This window comes from Marmota marmota, unplaced genomic scaffold (genome assembly GCF_001458135.2).
Source record: "Marmota marmota marmota unplaced genomic scaffold, marMar, whole genome shotgun sequence".
NCBI classification, from domain to species: Eukaryota; Metazoa; Chordata; class Mammalia; order Rodentia; family Sciuridae; genus Marmota; species Marmota marmota.
In genome coordinates, this window is record NW_026000093.1 from 27336912 (window position 1) to 27354374 (window position 17463).

The following is a 17463-nucleotide window of genomic DNA, read 5'->3' on the forward strand; positions in this document are numbered from 1 at the left end:
GCCGCTGCTCCTCTTCTGCCGGTGGGTCGCAGGCCCGCCTACCTTGCAGGAGTGATTGGAAGCTCTGCCCCTCTGCGGGCCACTGGGCCTTTTCTCTGTATATTTTTTAGTTTATATACTTTGTGAACATATGTGAGCAATATTGTTTAGTTTCTGATATACTTCATTGTTACTTAATTTTTTTTTCTATCAGAGATATATTCAGTATCCCTACTCTAAGTAATTTGAGGATCGGGATGCAATTCAGTGGTAGAGTGCTTGCCTAGCATGAATGAGAATCTGGGTTTCATATTCAGCACCAATGAATAAATACATACATACATATATGCATACATACATAAACAAACAAATAACTTAATGAATGTTAGTAATGGCCACATGCATTAAAAGTAGTAGGTTCCAAATAATTTCTCAGAGGAATTCATTAATTAAAATTTGGATTAGTCTATCCAGTTTACACACTTAATTGTACAATGGAATTTGGGTGTGAGCTAAATTAGCTTTAGAGATTCAGATTAATTAACAATATGTTGATAAAAGGAATGTGGGAAGATATGTGCAAACTCACACAGAGAAAAGAATTATCTTTAAATTTCCATTTAAAAATATTGAAAAATAATTATGAAATCAATGTGTAATTAAATATTTGAAGTACAGAAAACTTTATCCAGATTAAAAAAAAGAATATCTTTGCTCAATTAAATTTACTTTGTTCTTCCTGTTAGTCTAAGAGCAACCCACACAAATTAATGTTTTATTAATTTTTTTTTCAAATCATATACCAATTATACTGTATGTATTATTATAAAATTTCTTTGGCCCACTTTTCAATTATTCTCAAGATAAACTTTCTAAAATATTTTATTAATATTTCAAACATAAACCAATTTCAATTACTAGACTTCATAGAAATCCTTAAAACTAGCATCACTTATCTTAGAAATTCATTTGTAATATAAGATTATACATTACAGGTAGATGGATCTTGACCATTGGTTATAAATGTATTATCCTTTTTTTAGGTATTTGTTTTGTAATTAGTTGTACATTGGTTTAGGCCATAATACAGGTGTGTTAAAAGCTATTTTTTACCCCATCTTTCAAATAAATATAATTATATATTTCACATATTTTCTCCATATAGACCTTCTGTTTTTTGCTGTCTAAAAGTAGCAAAAAATTTACAAATAGTTTCTATACATTTTCATCAGAATAACAATTGTCTGAGCTAGGAACATAATATGAATTAAGTGCTATTAGCTTACCAAAGACTATATTTGAATTTCACTAATTTCTTATTAATATTCCTTTTCTGGTCTAGTATCCAGTCTAGGATTCTTTGTGTCTTCTTACAGTTACCAGTGCTAAGAATAGAGTTCCCTTCTATTAATTTACTAAATTATTTAATTATGTTATAGCCTTGTGGGTAGTTCATTTATTTTGTGGATTATAACCCATTATAATTATTATTTAGTTATTGAAATTATCTGAGAGTTAGCTATTGGGAATTCCTTCATGTAGGCTTTTATATGTCTCTCAACATACTTCCATAATTTTTTACCATTTCCTTATTTTTGGCAAGAAAAAATGTACCAGGTCCTTTTGTATCTTTCCTGTCCTAGTCGTGGAATTAGTAATGTCTCTAAGGAGTTCTGGTTCTTTTTACTGAAAAATATTATTTAGAAATAAAGATTTGAATTCCAGGCATACACTTTGCCTCTAAGAATCATTACATCTACGCCTTAGAAAACTAGAAAATGCATGGATATATTTTACATCTCACACACACACACACACACACACACACACACACCTATATACATCTCTGTATATTTGTATCAATATTCAAAACTGTGAATACAAATTGATATTTCCAATTCTATTCCAACACTCTGGTATTTATTTTTCCATTTTTTTTTTTTTAGAAATTTGTCTTTAGATTTACACAGTATAGCCAAAAAGCAGTTTTCCAAATATTCTTTCTTGCTTACCCTACCAGTGCGGTTGTCTTATCCATTCGTTACACTTTTAAGTTCACTAATTAATGTTTGTTTTCCATCTTGGTCCTTTCTTCCGCATCCTTTTACCTACCCAGTGTTTTTATTTTATACTCAGTTTTATTCTTGATTTTCTTTTGTTCTCCAGGTGTACTATTATATCACTTTCTAGTGCAGAGAGCTTTGCTTTTTCTTTACCTATTTTGCCTTTCATAGGTTTATTTCCTCCATCTGCATTGCTAATAGCTAAGATAACATCTTGTATAGTTTTAAATATTTAATGAACAAATTATTTTTTCAGCTCGTGTATTTGTAAAAATTTAAGTAGTTTGTTATAAAGGTTTCCCTCCATTAGATTGTATAGAAAATGCCAGCAGTTTTACACTGAATTTTTACATTCATTCAGTGGAAGACTTCTAACTTCAAGAGATATAGTAGGGACACAATTATCCCCTCCCCAAATATATGAGAAAACCATAGACACAAATGTACTAGAATTTATTGTTCTTTCACCGCAACCAAATAGTGTTTGGGTACCAGGAAAAATGAACTCAGAAATACAACGTAAGCATGATAAAATCAAATAAATTATGATTTCCTTATGCAATATTATTACTTGTAAATCAATAGTGGATAGATTTTCATCCCTGGAGGACAAAGTTTTCTTTTTCTCCATTTGACCCCAATACTAATGTTATCCCTGGAATATAGTAGAGGATTAGTAAATCAAACCATACCATAAACCAACAACATTTCTTTAAATTTGTGTCTTCAAATAGGTTTTGGCTCCAAAGTGACAAAAATATGTGATGAATATCCAGCTATTTCCAGATCATTTAGAGACTAAATATCAAGAGAAGAGATTATCTTTCTCTCTTTCTCCTGCTTGCTTTAATGGCCATTTACCCTCATTTGCATTCACTACAGACTACCTCAGGGGAAATAAGATGATGGCCTTTGGGTCAATCAGCTTGACTAACACAGTATTAACTCTTAGAAATGACTGAATGTGGGACAGGCTTTATATTATAGGTTACTTTAGGTTTTCAGATTATCTATACCCTGCTATCACAGTTCTTCATGACCACAGATAATTAAAGGGAACTTTGCATTAAGTATGCTGCTTCTTTATGGTTGGCTTAACTCTAGAAACATGGAGACCTGTGGAAAAATATGAACATATTCTCTCCTATTTGATAAAAACCCTTTTGCAATAATTTGTACTCTGTTTGTGACAGCAAAATAAAACTGGTTGCATTGAGAAAACTATAATATAATAGGGATAAAACAAAAACAATTTTGGAATTGAAAGAAATTTCTATTCTCATTTACATGTTTGATCTGATATAGTACCAAAAAACTTCCAGCTAAAGGCAAAAAGTTGAGAAATGGGCATACTCTTTTCTAACTTTCCCAATCAATAAATATGATTAAATAATAGTAAGAATAGAATTTGTTAATACCAAAGGTACAAGGCACAAATACTATGTGTCTATAATTTTTCCTAAGACCTATGAAGAATAGGCATAGCACAAACTTATTAGAGTTATAAATCAATAAAATTTGGCCTCTCCACTAATGTAAGCTATCATATATATATGCGTATATATGTATATATGTTCATATACAGGTATGCATGTGTATATATACATATTAACATATAAATATATGGGTACGTACATACAAATATGTGTATATACATATAAATATACACATACTATATATCATGTATTTTATTAATATTTTCATGAATATAAATAAAGATTATAAAATCAAATATTAAAAAAGCAATTTTTTCTGTAGCCATAAACTGGTTTGTGTTAGGCAAAGCTGATTTCACAACCCTCATCTCCTAGCTTCACAAGTGGATCGTTTCACCTAGACCTAATTCAATAAGTTCGTGTTCTTCTTTAGACCTTAGTAACGGCTCAGAAAGGGACACATCATTTCACAGAGCTAACTCTTATGTTTAGACTCATTCCTCTTCCTGCAGTATCTGGAAAATAGGTAAAATAGAACTATTACTACCATAGAGAGCTTGCCCTGAATCTGTCCTTGGAAGTCAGAATCCTGAGATCATGATAGCTTTAGTCCATTCACACTGTATGAGAGTTCCATTCATTCAACCTGAGCTTTGGCTTATCAACTCAACTTCCAGTCTACACATTTGCTTTTAACTGAAGTTAGTTGTCTTGATTTTTAATTTACTTACAACCTAAAGAGTATTAATAAATATTTTTGGTTCACAATAAACATGAAATAATGAAATTATATAGGTATTATCAAATAATATTAGATATGCATATATTATCAAATAATTATGAGCATGGTCATGTAATGCTCAGTGTAATAATAAGTACTATAATGTCTAGTAATTCAGGTATCTCTAGCTTACATTTTCCCATAAGTGGTAGGTTTCTAGAATCATTTTTATATGTATATGAAATAAATGACACACAAATATGAAATATATATAGGTATACATCAGAGTTCTTTTCAAAAATAATTGACAGATGGCATTCCCAAAGATGAAGGGGTAAGTATCTACTAGTAGCTAGGCAAAGAGCAAACAACTGAATTAACTACCAAAAGCCCAAATCAAGAAAGAATATGAACAGAAGAAGACCAGAAAATTTGTGTGAAGTTAGAGTGCAGCAAAATTGACTTATGAAAGCCATGCTGAGAATTGTTTTTTCTTTTTTTTTCTTTTTTGGTACTGGGGATATTGAACCCAGGGAAACTTAAGTACTGAGCCACATCCCCAGCCACCCCGCCTTTTTAATATATTTTATTTTGAGAGACAAGGTCTTGTTAAGTTGTTCAGGGCCTTACTAAATTGCTGAGGCTGGCTTTGACCATGATAAGAATTTTGTTAGTTCTTATAAAAAATAAAACAATGAAGAACTTTGGAGAATTGGAACCCTCAATCATTTTGCTTTGTACATAGACAATTCCTATAGCAATATAGATACAGAATAAAACAGCAAGCACTGCTACATTAGGTGTGGTGGGTAGGTCATTTAAGAGGAAGTAGCATTGGGAGGGAAACACACACACACAATGAGGATGATGTTAAGGGAAGTAGCAGAAGCAATGCTCAAGTTGACATTTTTGACAGAATGTCAAATTGGCTTGAATCTATTTCCAAATTTTTCTTCCCTTTTACGTTTTTTTAAAGACTGTGAATGGGGAAAAATGAAGCAACCCTGCAATACCTTTAATAAGGATTTTTTTTAATGTGCACACACTTTCATAATACCACTTCATTTATTTAACTACTTTCCTCACTTATCCAGTGCATATGTTAACTGCAAATAAAGCAACAGTGTTTAATGATATCTATTGGATAAGATACTGAATTTTTAACTTCAACCTTCAAACTTCCTTACTTGATTCTCCTGGATGTATTCTGGGAATCATGTTAGTGCTAAGGATGATATGAAAAGCAAGTTCTTCTCTATATTTTCAGATAAGATCTTATTAATTATTAACTCAGCTATTCATATTATAATTTACAGCATTTAAAATTGTAAGTATATCTCTAAAATTACATGAAATATAATTTTTCAAAAAACACAAAGCCACCTATTCCTGTCATTACAAATATTTTAGGCCTGTACATTTACTTCAGGATTATATAGGATGTATAATGGACTGATTTTTTGTGATTTAAAACAAAAATTTCTACTTTTTATAATTCATTTTTTCTTTGCATAGTTGTCATTTCAGTGGCTACAAAGCATCTCATTGAATTATCCACCTCAATGTACATTCTAACATCTCGTCTCACAACTTATTTCCAAATTTTCACCATCTTAGGTAATGTTGTAATGAGGTTTTTATATTTCATTATTTGCCATTTGGATACTTTATACTTTTGTGCATGTGTTTTGATATGATATTATTAGTGAAATTGGGTACTGATTTTACTTATTTCTTCAAGGGTGGTGAACCTCTTGTTTTAAACATAAGAAAAATAAAGCTATCTAGACATATAGGGAAACAGAAATAAGAAAATCTAGTCATACTGACCAGAGGAAGACGAATATTGCCACCAAACCACTAATACAGTCTCTTAGTACTTTTCTAAAACTTTGAACACAGTAGTTACTTGGAATGACTGTCACATAAATAGCTGATAAACTCCAACTCATTGAGTCTCCAGAATGACAGTAAACAATAATTTTTTAAATAAATAAATAAGATGACATCAAATAATGTTAGTAGGAAACTTTCCCCTTCCTATTGCATGCTATCTACACTCTTATGGCATTACAGTTGCCATGACAGAGCCTGTATCTACACTGAATAATCTAGAGGTGGTAGTAGCCTGGAAATACAATCTCCTCAAGATTTTGCTTGTCGAGCAGTCAGGCTACACACTTCATTCTTAATTTCATGAGAAAACAATGGCACAAGAAGTTAGCAAAAGTGAATAATTAATGAGTTATAGTTGTCAACCTCCATATATATCCCTGTGTTAGAAATTCCTATCAATCAGATCAAAGACAGCTTTGACAATGTGACAAGCTGTAGGAAACAATGCTGAGTGGATTTGAGAGGCTCTTGCTGGCGACCTCTCACATGCTCAAGCAGTGGGATGTTGCAGAATAAATCTAGGTAGATTCTGCATGCTTAAATATATTTCTATGGCAACCAACATGTTTACTTTGTTGTTTTACTTAAGTATAAAATAAATATTTTTGTGATTTTTTTTCTAAAAATTTCATCTTAAAACTCTAGTTGTGGGCAATAAATAAGCAATAAATAATAATTGCTTATTATTTATAAATTTTATTTTTTTTTCAATTTTATGTCACCCCTTGTGTTTTAGTAATGACCTAATTAAGCAACTTTCCAGGATAAAAAGAAAAAAGTATATATTTTTAAAGTTTGCTACAAAGTACATGGGCTTAAAAGAGAAAAAAAATAATTAGCAATCATGGAAAAATCAGTTCAGAACAAAATCAATGACAATATTTCCCAATCACACTCTTCCTTTTATAAATCTCTTTACCATATTTTTGGAGTTTATTGATCTCTCTTTCTTTATTCCTAGACCTTGTTCTCCAGATTCATTTTGGAAGATGTCCTTAATCCACCTGAGTAGTTCCATTCTTATTTTAAAAGAAAAGTATTCACAAAAGAATTTTGAGAACCCAATTCATAATTTTGGGTGCCTAGTTGAGTACCCTTGACAGCAGTGGATTATTTGGGAGAAAAGTGATATCTTAGGTAAAGCCAAGTTTTGTATTCAGATATTTTTTTCTTTATTTATGCCGAGACAATCACTCATGTTAACTACAGTGATAAAATAGCCTCTAAAACACACGCACACATCTTTCTAATTATTTTTAATGTTTTAATTTTTAAAAAACTTATTTATTTGCTCTAATTTGTTATACACAACAGCAGAATGCATTTCAATTCATACTAAACATAGGGAACACAGTTTTTCATTTCTCTGGTTGTACACAGAGTCGAGTCACATCATTCATGTCTTCATACGTGTATTTAGGGTAATGATGTCCATCTCATTCCACCATCTCTTGTACCCTCATTCTCCCTCCCTTTCCCTCCATCCCCTTTGCCCTATCTAAAGCTCCTCCATTCCTCTCATGCTTCCCCCCATCCCCATTATGGATCAGCATCCTCATATCAACAAAAACATTCGACATTGGGATTGGCATACTTCACTTAGCATAATATTGTCCAATTCCATCCATTTACCTGCAGATGCCATTATTTTATTCTCTTTTAATGCTGAGTAATATTCCATTGTGTGAGTGTTTGTGTGTATGTGTGTGTGTGTGTGTGTGTGTGTGTGTGTGTATTAGTTTCTTCATCCATTCATCTACTGAAGGGCATCTACTTTGGTTCCACAATTTAGCTATTATGAATTGTGCTTCTATAAACATTATTGTGGCTACATCACTGTAGTATGCTGTATTTAAGTCTTTTGAGTATAAACCAAAGAGTAGGATAGCTGGGTCAAATAGTGGTCCCATTCCAAGTTTTCCAACAAATCTCCATACTGTTTTCTATATTTTTTCCACCAATTTGCAGTCCCACCAGCAAATGTATGAGTGTACCTTTTTCACCACATCCTTGCCAACAATTATTGTTGTTTGTATTCTTAATAGATGCCATTCTTACTGCAGTGAGATGAAATCTTAAGGTGATTTTTATTTTCATTTTTCTAATTGCTAGAGATGTTGAACATTTTTCATGTATTTGTTGACTGCTTGTATATCCTCTTCTGAGAAGTGTCTGTTCAGTTTCTTGGTCTATTTATTGAATGAGTTATTTGTTTTTTTGGTGTTAAGATTTTTAAGTTCTTTATATATCCTGGGGATTAGTGTTCTATCTGATGTGCATGTGATAAAAATTTGTTCCCATTCTGTAGGCTCTCTATTCACCTCACTGATTGCTTTTTTTGCTGAGAAGAAGCTTTTTAGTTTGAACCTATCCCATTTATCTTTTCCTGGTTTTAATTCTTGTGCCACAAGAATATAAGATGGTGAAATGAGATGGACATTGTTACCCTAAGTACATGTATAAAAACACAAATGGTGTGACTCCTCTTTGTTTTCAACCAGAGACATGAAAAATTGTGCTCTATTTGTATAATATGAATTGAATTGCATTCTGCTATCATATATAACTAATTAAAAATTTTTAAAAAAGATTCTTTGTTGGCATTAATTTTCTTTCAGAGCCTTGTTTATGTTGTTTCATGATGGCTTTGAAGGTCTGGGTTGAAAAATCTGCTGAAATCTGAATTGGTCTTCCTGTATAAATGATCTGATTCCTCTTTCTTGAGGCCTTTAAGATTCTATCCTTATTTTTATTATAATATATCTTGTTGTAGTTCTGTTGTAATTTTGTACATTTGGTGTTCTGTAAGTCTCTTGTGTTTGATTTTCCAATTTATTCTTCATGCTTAGGAAATTTTCTGATATTGTTTCATTGAAGCGATTGTGCATTCCTTTGGTTTGAATCTCTGAGCCTTCCTCTAACCCAATAAATCTTAGATTTGGTCTTTTGATGTTATCCAATAGTTCTTGGATATTCTGTTCATGATTTCTTACCACCCTCACTGTGTGGTCAACTTTATTTTCAAGATTGTATATTTTGTCTTCATTGTCTGAGGTCCTGTCTTCCAAGTGATCTAGTCTGTTGGTGATGCTTTCTACTGTATTTATAAAATTTGGTTTATTGTTTCTTTCATTTCAAGGATTTCTCTTTGTTTGTTTGTTTTCAGAATCTCTACCTCTTTCTTGAAGTAATCTCTTTCTACCTCTATTTACTCTTATCTCTTTGTTGGTGTGATCCATGATTTCCTATGTTTGCTCTTTTCTTTTCGTTAGACTGATCAATTTTTGCCTTTATTTGCTCACTTAGGTCATTATTTAATTCCCAGATCATTTTAATTATGTACATTCTGAACCCCTTCTCTGACATTTCATCTACTGAGCTCTCCATGGATTTTATTGTTGTACTATCTTTGTTTGGGGCACTTTCCTCCCTTGTTTTTTCATGATGTCTATGTGTCATCCTCTCTTGCAGTATAGATCTGAGGCATTGCAGCTTCTTTCCTATTATCTTATAGTGTCCCTACAGGTTACCAATACCTCACCTTTAAGGGGGGCATCAGTATAGTAGCATGCAATGTAAGCAATAAATCAATTAACTTCTATTTTGACAGTTACAGATTTGTTGCTGTAAACAGAAATGATGAGTTCGGTTATCTTTTACCATATGGTCAATAGGTTTGCATAATGACTTACAGATTCTAATAGTGGGAGGGTAGGCTGTGAAGTTTATAAGGTAGGCTGTGAGAATATAAAAGTATTAGATTATATGACTAGTGAAAAAGAAGTTGGTTGTTAGCAGGAGAAATAAGAAAAAGAAAACCCATGCAAGGCTCCCTGTTACCTCTGCAACTGGATGATTGCTAGCTAGCACCCCTTGTAGAGATACCTCTGGAGCAACTAGGCTTGTAGGGACTTTGGTGACATTATACCATGTCCTGATTGCTGTCCCTAGATAGTAGCAGTGATGTTCCACTTTGCTGGCTGCAGCAGCATCAAGCCTATAGGTACCTTCATATTGGGGTATGGAGCCACACTCTGATGAATAGGGAACTGTAGCTCAGGCATGCCTGTCCACATGGGCATGGTGTGCTGGGGTGGACCTCTGTCCAGGCTGCTTTTCTTTATTATATACATATAGTAAATAAATCTGACATTTATGTGGATAGATAAAGAGATAGGTATAGATACATCCCCTAGAACTGGGAATTGAACTCAAGACACTTTCACTGAGCTACACTCACAGCTCTCTTAATTTTTTAAATTTTGAAACATGGTCTTGTTAAATTGCCAGGAAATGCTTTGATAAAATTGTGATCCTCCTGCTTCAGCTTCCCAAGTCCCTGGAATTATAGGCAGGCACCACTGCACCTAGCAAGAAACCATATTTGTTAGCAAGAATCAATAATACATAAACAATAAGCTAAAAGGATGTCAAGAGGAATAACTCACCAAATCCTTTCCTTCATGGCCTTAAATGTAAGAGGCTAGTTTAAGTCAAGTTCATTTTTGAAGAACTGTCTGATTCACAGATTTCACAGATTTCAGATTGACAAAATCTAATTCAGTAGGGCAAGCAGATTTGTTTGTTTTAATATTCTTTTCCTATGATGATTCTTGAAAGGAGGTACTACAGTTGAAGGCACATGGTTACCAATTTGGTTCAATTTAAAAATAAATTTCAATTTTTTGAATAAAACTATTTCATTTAGAAGCATTTTTTTAAATATATGAGAGAAAGCATGGAGATATATTAAAGTTTTGGGCAAATATTTACAAATTAAATTCTACAAAGGACTTCCATATGCTTTTATAACTACAACTTAATACGTTTGTCTACTATAATTAATTATAATTTGAATATTCAAAGTTACATTTTTATTGTATCAGTTTAGTCTACAATGTAACATCTGCAAATCTGCTGAATCAGTCTTCTGAGAATATTAAGAAACTAACAAAAGATGCTAACTCAAGCAAGGCTGTACTAAAACCTAAAAATATCCCCTTCTATCCTCTGTAGCTTAGTGGTTGAGAGCAGACCTTTGATGTTCACCCAGCCTGTATTGGAAGATATGCTAGCTTTGTTACTGACTCTAGCCCTGTGAATTTCATTCTGATATCAGATGGGGGTAAAATTACATTCTACATTACACGGTTTGGGTGAGAATTAAATGGCTTAGCACATGGTAAAACAGAACTGTTACAGACATATGTTAAGTGTAAAGTAAGTAGGAATGTTTGATAGTATTACAGGTCTTCAAACATATCTGCACCTGTTTTCACTATCAATGATTCCATTTGTTATCATCTTTCTCTTGAATTCATCAGAAGAGATAATTACTTCAGAGGTTAAATGATAAAAATATGAAATGCTTTGTTTCAAAAGGCTTACAATTTTCAGTTTTTTAAAAAATATCTTCTGTTGGTTGGACATGGTGATGCACGGCTATAATCCTAGCTATTTGGTAGGCTGTGGTAGGAGGATCACAAGTTCTAGGCCAGATTGAAAAATTTAGTGAGACCCTATCTCAAAATTAAAAAGGAATGGGGTTATGACACAATGGTAGAGCACCTCAAAATTCAATCCCCAGTGCCCTCCCACAGATATTTTTTCTGTTAACATACTATCTTAGAATATGTGAATTCAAAATAATTCTGCATTAATGAAACATTGGGCTATAGAAGATGGTGCAAAGAAAACTTTGCTGTTTTTTGTAAAAACATTTTCATTTGTCCTTTGATAACTTCAAGTGGCTTTAAATAATTTTTATATTCATAGGAGACAAAATAGGGATAAATTATGTCTGATGTAATGAAAAATGTTTCAACAGTCTTTCCAAAATGTGAATTTTTCCTGCTCCATTTAATAGTCTATCACACATATTAATGTTTGTTTGTGTATATGTATATACACATATATATATTTACATAATTTTGTCTCAGAATATTCATTTTTATTTGATTTTGATTAACCATGATAAAAATTCTGAGATATTCTGAATTAGTTACTAGGGCTGGAAAATGGCAGGTGGGGGAGATAAAGGAAGTTAATCAGTTAACAGTTGCAAGGGAAATCAAGAAAAAGACTGTTTATGTTAGAACCTTGGCTGCAATCCCATCACTGCCCATCACTAGTGACACTGTCCCTGTTTATTCATAAACTTTCTGGACTGTTAACTCCAAGCAATATAGAAGCAATGAGAGTTCTTCTTCTGAACAGGTTTCCTATCCCTAAGTTGACTATGCTTTTGTTACCCTGTCTCTCTAAAATGCCAGTGTAGGTTAATGTAAATAATGCTTTTCTTCCCCATAATTTTAAAAAACACTTATAGCTCTAAGTCCAGTATAAAGACTATTTCCACTTTCTATCTATTCTAGTCTTTTATAGTTGTAGAGACTTTTATTATTATTATTATTATTATTATTATTATTATTATTATTATTTTGGCTAGCATCTGTAATTACTCAGTAAACCATTTTATTTCAGAGATCCCTTAATCTCAAAAGTTTTAATTTAACAGATGTATTTTGCCTCTTCATTTATGAATTACCCACCTTAATACTATAAGACTTTCTTTAAAGTAATCATAGATTTATTACTTTATCAACTTTTAAAATGCTAACAGAGCCATGTATTGAACTCAGATTTCAAAATGGAAGTTTGGGTTGAGGGCTTTTCCAACTATGATAAGATAGTGTTCCTTATCAAAAGAGGTAGTTGTTTGTGGGGCAAGATGGTGCACACCTGTAATCCCAGCAGCTCTGGAAGCTGAGGCAGGAGGATCATGAGTTCAAAGCCAGCCTCAGCAACAGTGAGGGGCTAAGCATCTCAGTGAGACCCTGGCTCTAAATAAAATACGAAATAAGACTGGGGATGTGGCTCTGTGGTCGAATGTCCCTGGGTTCAATCCCTGATACCAAAAAATAAAGAAGCACCAGCAGGTTTTTTGTGTCTATACTACTACCGGAAATATATGTACAACATTCTTAAATTTCTGCAGATAAAAAGAAAAATACTGAACACATACTAATACAATTTGGAATAGTTTGAAAAAAGATGTGACTTAGAAATTTGATATGTTTCATTGTACCATGAACCTGCTGAATTTGGCTTCCTACCTTACACTCTCACTACAAAAGGATCATTTTGTTTCTCTCACCTTGTTCTTGTGATGTCCCAAAGTGAATCATGCAAGGTGAGTCTCTGTTTTCCTTGCAGCCATTAAATAACAGAAGTAGAAAATTTGCACTGAGCCTTTGCAAATAGAGAAATAATGAAAGATAATAATTCAGAATCCATAGTTTTAATTCTCTCAAAATTAAGTTAAGCAGTCATAGAATAAAATGAATGTTGATATGAAATAAGCTTCCACCCACTCAATTTGTTATTTTATTATTTTGAAGAAAATTATTGTGTCAATACTTTGATTATTTTTCTGTTATACTCATCCATTTTATAGAAAAGCCAAGGAAAAGAAAAATAAACTCACATTTATGTCCTGTATAAAATGTAAAGCAAATAGATGGCACTCTAGACTTAAACTGTATAAACTAAGAAAGTTAATGATGGAAAAGAGGAATTTATGATGGATAGATTCAAAGATTTTAATTTTTGATGATAAAATAAGATTGTTCAATTTCATTTTTCATTTCAGATAAATCCATTAGGCCTCAAAACCTCAGATGTTCACAGTACTTGACAACAGAGCCAATGGACCTGAAGGAAACATGGAAAGTGGGAGCCAAGGTAATGGGGAAGCAGTGGTCATAGAGAGAAATTTTAGGAAATCCAGTGTTTTCCCAAGAAACTATTTAATTTCTAAATTATCCTTAGTAAAGTCATGCCACCAAGAAAAAGCCAACTGAGTTTGTGCCCTATAGGCATAAAGTTTGAGAAAGGGGATGTTAGTTGATAGAGAAGTTTCCATGGGGTGAGAGGATCAAGCAGAGAGTAGAGGCCTCACAATGTTATTTACAGAAAAATGTATTTTCCAGATCAGGAGTCAGGGAATGAACCCTACGCAAAACCAAGAGTCAAGAAGAACTTCCAGCCTCACAGGTACCATTTAAAAGAAGCCTGGGACCCTAACCCAGCTGCTAACTGTATATTCAAAATCATAAGAATCAAAATATGTCCCTGTCATACTTCATAGAACTGTGACTAGGAACACAGGCTTAGAAGCCTCCCTCCCTAGTGAATCCCTGCTCAATCATGAATGAATAAAGACAAAGACTTCCACCAGGCACACTTGGGTCCTGCATGAGGGATATAGGAGTGCAATGATGAATCAGATATTTTTTTAAGTCATGGGCAACATTAAAATAAGAAGTACTATTCAGAACACTTGTTAATGAAGTTAACCTTGTTAAAAAATGTAAGAACGACTGCCATGAGAAAAATATAAAGACTATTGCAATGGAGATTAGCAGTAAGGAAGAGAAATTGGAACTCAGAATGCAACAAGGATGGTAGAGAGCAAGAGGGCAGGGGTGGGTAGATTGGAAATTGCTAAAGGGAAACATCAAGGCCCAACAGCACTCTTGCTGTGGGTAGGTCAAGGTGATCAAGGGTAGGGTTTTTCTACTAAACTGACTCAATAGGATTCCTATTAAAACTGAACTAAGCAAACCAAGGACAGAATCCAGTGTCAGGGCCTGATTAAAAAAAAAAATTAACGATTTTAGACAAGACCATAAACTCTGTTGCACCCAAGGTAGATACTCTCCTTCATTTGTTGATATATAAAATATGTCAAGGGGATTATCCTATCTACTTGATGTATACACAAACAACAATTACATAGAGGTTCTCACAATTCTTAGATCCATCTAAGAATAATGAATTGTAAATTATGTGATTGAAAAGATTCTGCTTTTATGTATCTTTTGTATTTGAATCCCTTTCACTACCAAACCACACAGCTTTGGGGGTATGACAAACACTTATTTGACTAGAACAAGAAAAATTGGCACTTTAGCTTTTTATATACCAAAGGCATTTGGAATACACCTAATGTCTATGACACATCTCTGTGTTCCACACTCCTAAGAAAACCAAACAGTAGAGACCCTAATGTTAAAAAAGAAAAAAATCTCCAAGTTTATCAGAAATGAGAATAAACAATAAACATGAAAATGGCAGACTCAGAATGAATTAAAAGCAAATAACCATTATCCCACATACAATAAACCAACAAAAACACAGAAGATGTCATCCTTTCATAGTCTGGCAAGCTTGAAGAACATCATCAGTCATAGAGAGAGCTTCAAACTACTGTGTTTTAAAATATTAATAAGGGTCTAATAGGACCAAGCAATGTCTATAAAGTCTCCATTGTAAAAAAATCTCAATATTTATCAAAATGGATCATGAAATTCTACTCTAAGCAAGTTAAGTAGCATCAAAATTGAACAGAGTAGGCGATGACACATATACACACAATTATAAAACATAAGAAAATGCATATCATATAAAGTTAAACATAACAAGTTGTACTCATTCCATTTTTATGAAAAAAAAAACACCTGATTTGAATTAAAACAACCTCTGGAGGTAGACTAATGTATATTATAAAATATGAGTGAGTGTAAGGCGTGGGAAAAGTTCAGGCATTCTTTCAGCATATTGAATCAATTAATAGCATGTATAAGGAAACCCTGATTATTTGAAGGAGTGGAGAAAAATGACTTGATTCTTTACAAGTAGTACAGACTATTATTAGTATTCCAGATAGACTGTGTTGTAGAGAGTCCATCATATGCTTTGATCTGTCTTCATCCACAGCTGGAAACTCTGCGCCCGGCTCTGGAAGCCTCACGATCTGACAGTTGCCTCCATCAGGAAAGTGAGTTAGTGGTTGCAAATGTTAATCAGTGGATCAAAGCACAAAGGGGAGCAAAATTGGGTCCTCTTAAAAATCTGATTTTATTTCCTGTGGCCCAAAATAATTAAAACATTCATAATTTACTTCTCAATTTACCCTGTACTTCTTACCTACAACTATGTGGCCTGCTTTTCTTTCTTTTTTCTTTATTTCTTTCTCTCTTTTCTGATCTTCTTTCTCTTTCTCATCCCCTGATTTTCCTTTTGTGTATCTGAAAATTTATGATTTTAGCCCCCCAAATAACCAGGGTTTCAAATGATAGAAAATACTGAAAATTTACTTAAAACATCTCATACAGTTGTACTATGCATAACAATCCCAAACAGACATACAACATGCACACACCTGTCCATTCCTGATATGATTGAAATATTTTTAAATAATGGCAACAACAGGTACACAACCAAATTAGAGATGATAACACTGGTTTGGGTTATCCAGTATCTAACAATGACAATGACACCAAGGAAACAAGTCTCAAAAGTAAACCTAGGTGTCTAGACATTTTTGCATTTGCAGAATTGCCTGATTTTTAGGTTCTGTTGTTCCCCCTTATGTAGCATCCTACTTACCAAGACTAATGGTCAAGACCAAGTGAGCTTCTAAAACATTCTTTCATTCCATAATTTTGAAAACAGAACTAATTCCTCCTCCATAGTCATGCTGACTTTCATGGTACAAAGTATTTCACTGTAAATGAAGCAAACAAAATCCCATGAAAGTCAGAGAATCTGTTTTAAGAATTTGAACAGATAAAGAAGGAAAGTAACCTTTCTCTAAAATTCACTAGGAGCAAAGAGAAGATGGCTTGTGCAGGCAGCACTTAACTGACAAATCTATGATGCTAGTGCAATTAAAATGCCCACATGTTAAGCTGAATATTATTAGCTTTAAAATTAAAATTTGTTTTCCCAGAAAGGGAAGGTGACATTAATGCAATTGGCTGATACACTCAAATTGATGGAGAAATTTTCAGAAATCACCTGTCATGAAGATTATTCCTCCTCCATGGATTCTTACTCTGTTTCCTCCCTTGTTTTCCTCTCCACTTATCTTCATTATGTAGAACTTTTCATTTCCCAAGATTTTCCCTGGTATTCTTTCAAATATCTGTAAACATTTCATTTCTTGGGGCATCTGCCCTACCTATGCTAGAAGCATTCAGATCCTTGAACACTGAGCATTTCAAAGTCGTCACATTTGCTTATGAGGTACATAAAAAGCAAAGGCTATTTTCTAGACAGGATGTATTATGTCACTTTATATAATAGAAGCTATACTTATAATTATCTCTCTGTTAATTTGAATTTTAGTTCTAATGTTACTTAGATTCTAAGATTAAAATGTGAAATTTAAATGTACATTACTGGGGGAAAAAGTGCTTTAACATTACTTTCATCATCTCTTATTCCAACAGTAGTGAATTTAGAGCATGCAATTAGGTATCTCAGAATCTGAATACCATGAATGGTTAGCTACTGTTAAACC

General features: G+C 33.0%; 1 long non-coding RNA gene across 1 annotated transcript in view; it reads left to right on the top strand.

The window, feature by feature from the left end:
- Nucleotides 1-17201, top strand: part of LOC125610533 — a 103757-nt gene extending 86556 nt beyond the window's left edge. The window contains exons 4-6 of the long non-coding RNA XR_007340518.1: nt 13747-13838; nt 14087-14150; nt 15876-17201. This is a non-coding gene — a long non-coding RNA (uncharacterized LOC125610533). The remainder of the gene's footprint in view (nt 1-13746; nt 13839-14086; nt 14151-15875) is intronic.
- Nucleotides 17202-17463: the final 262 nt, after the last annotated feature.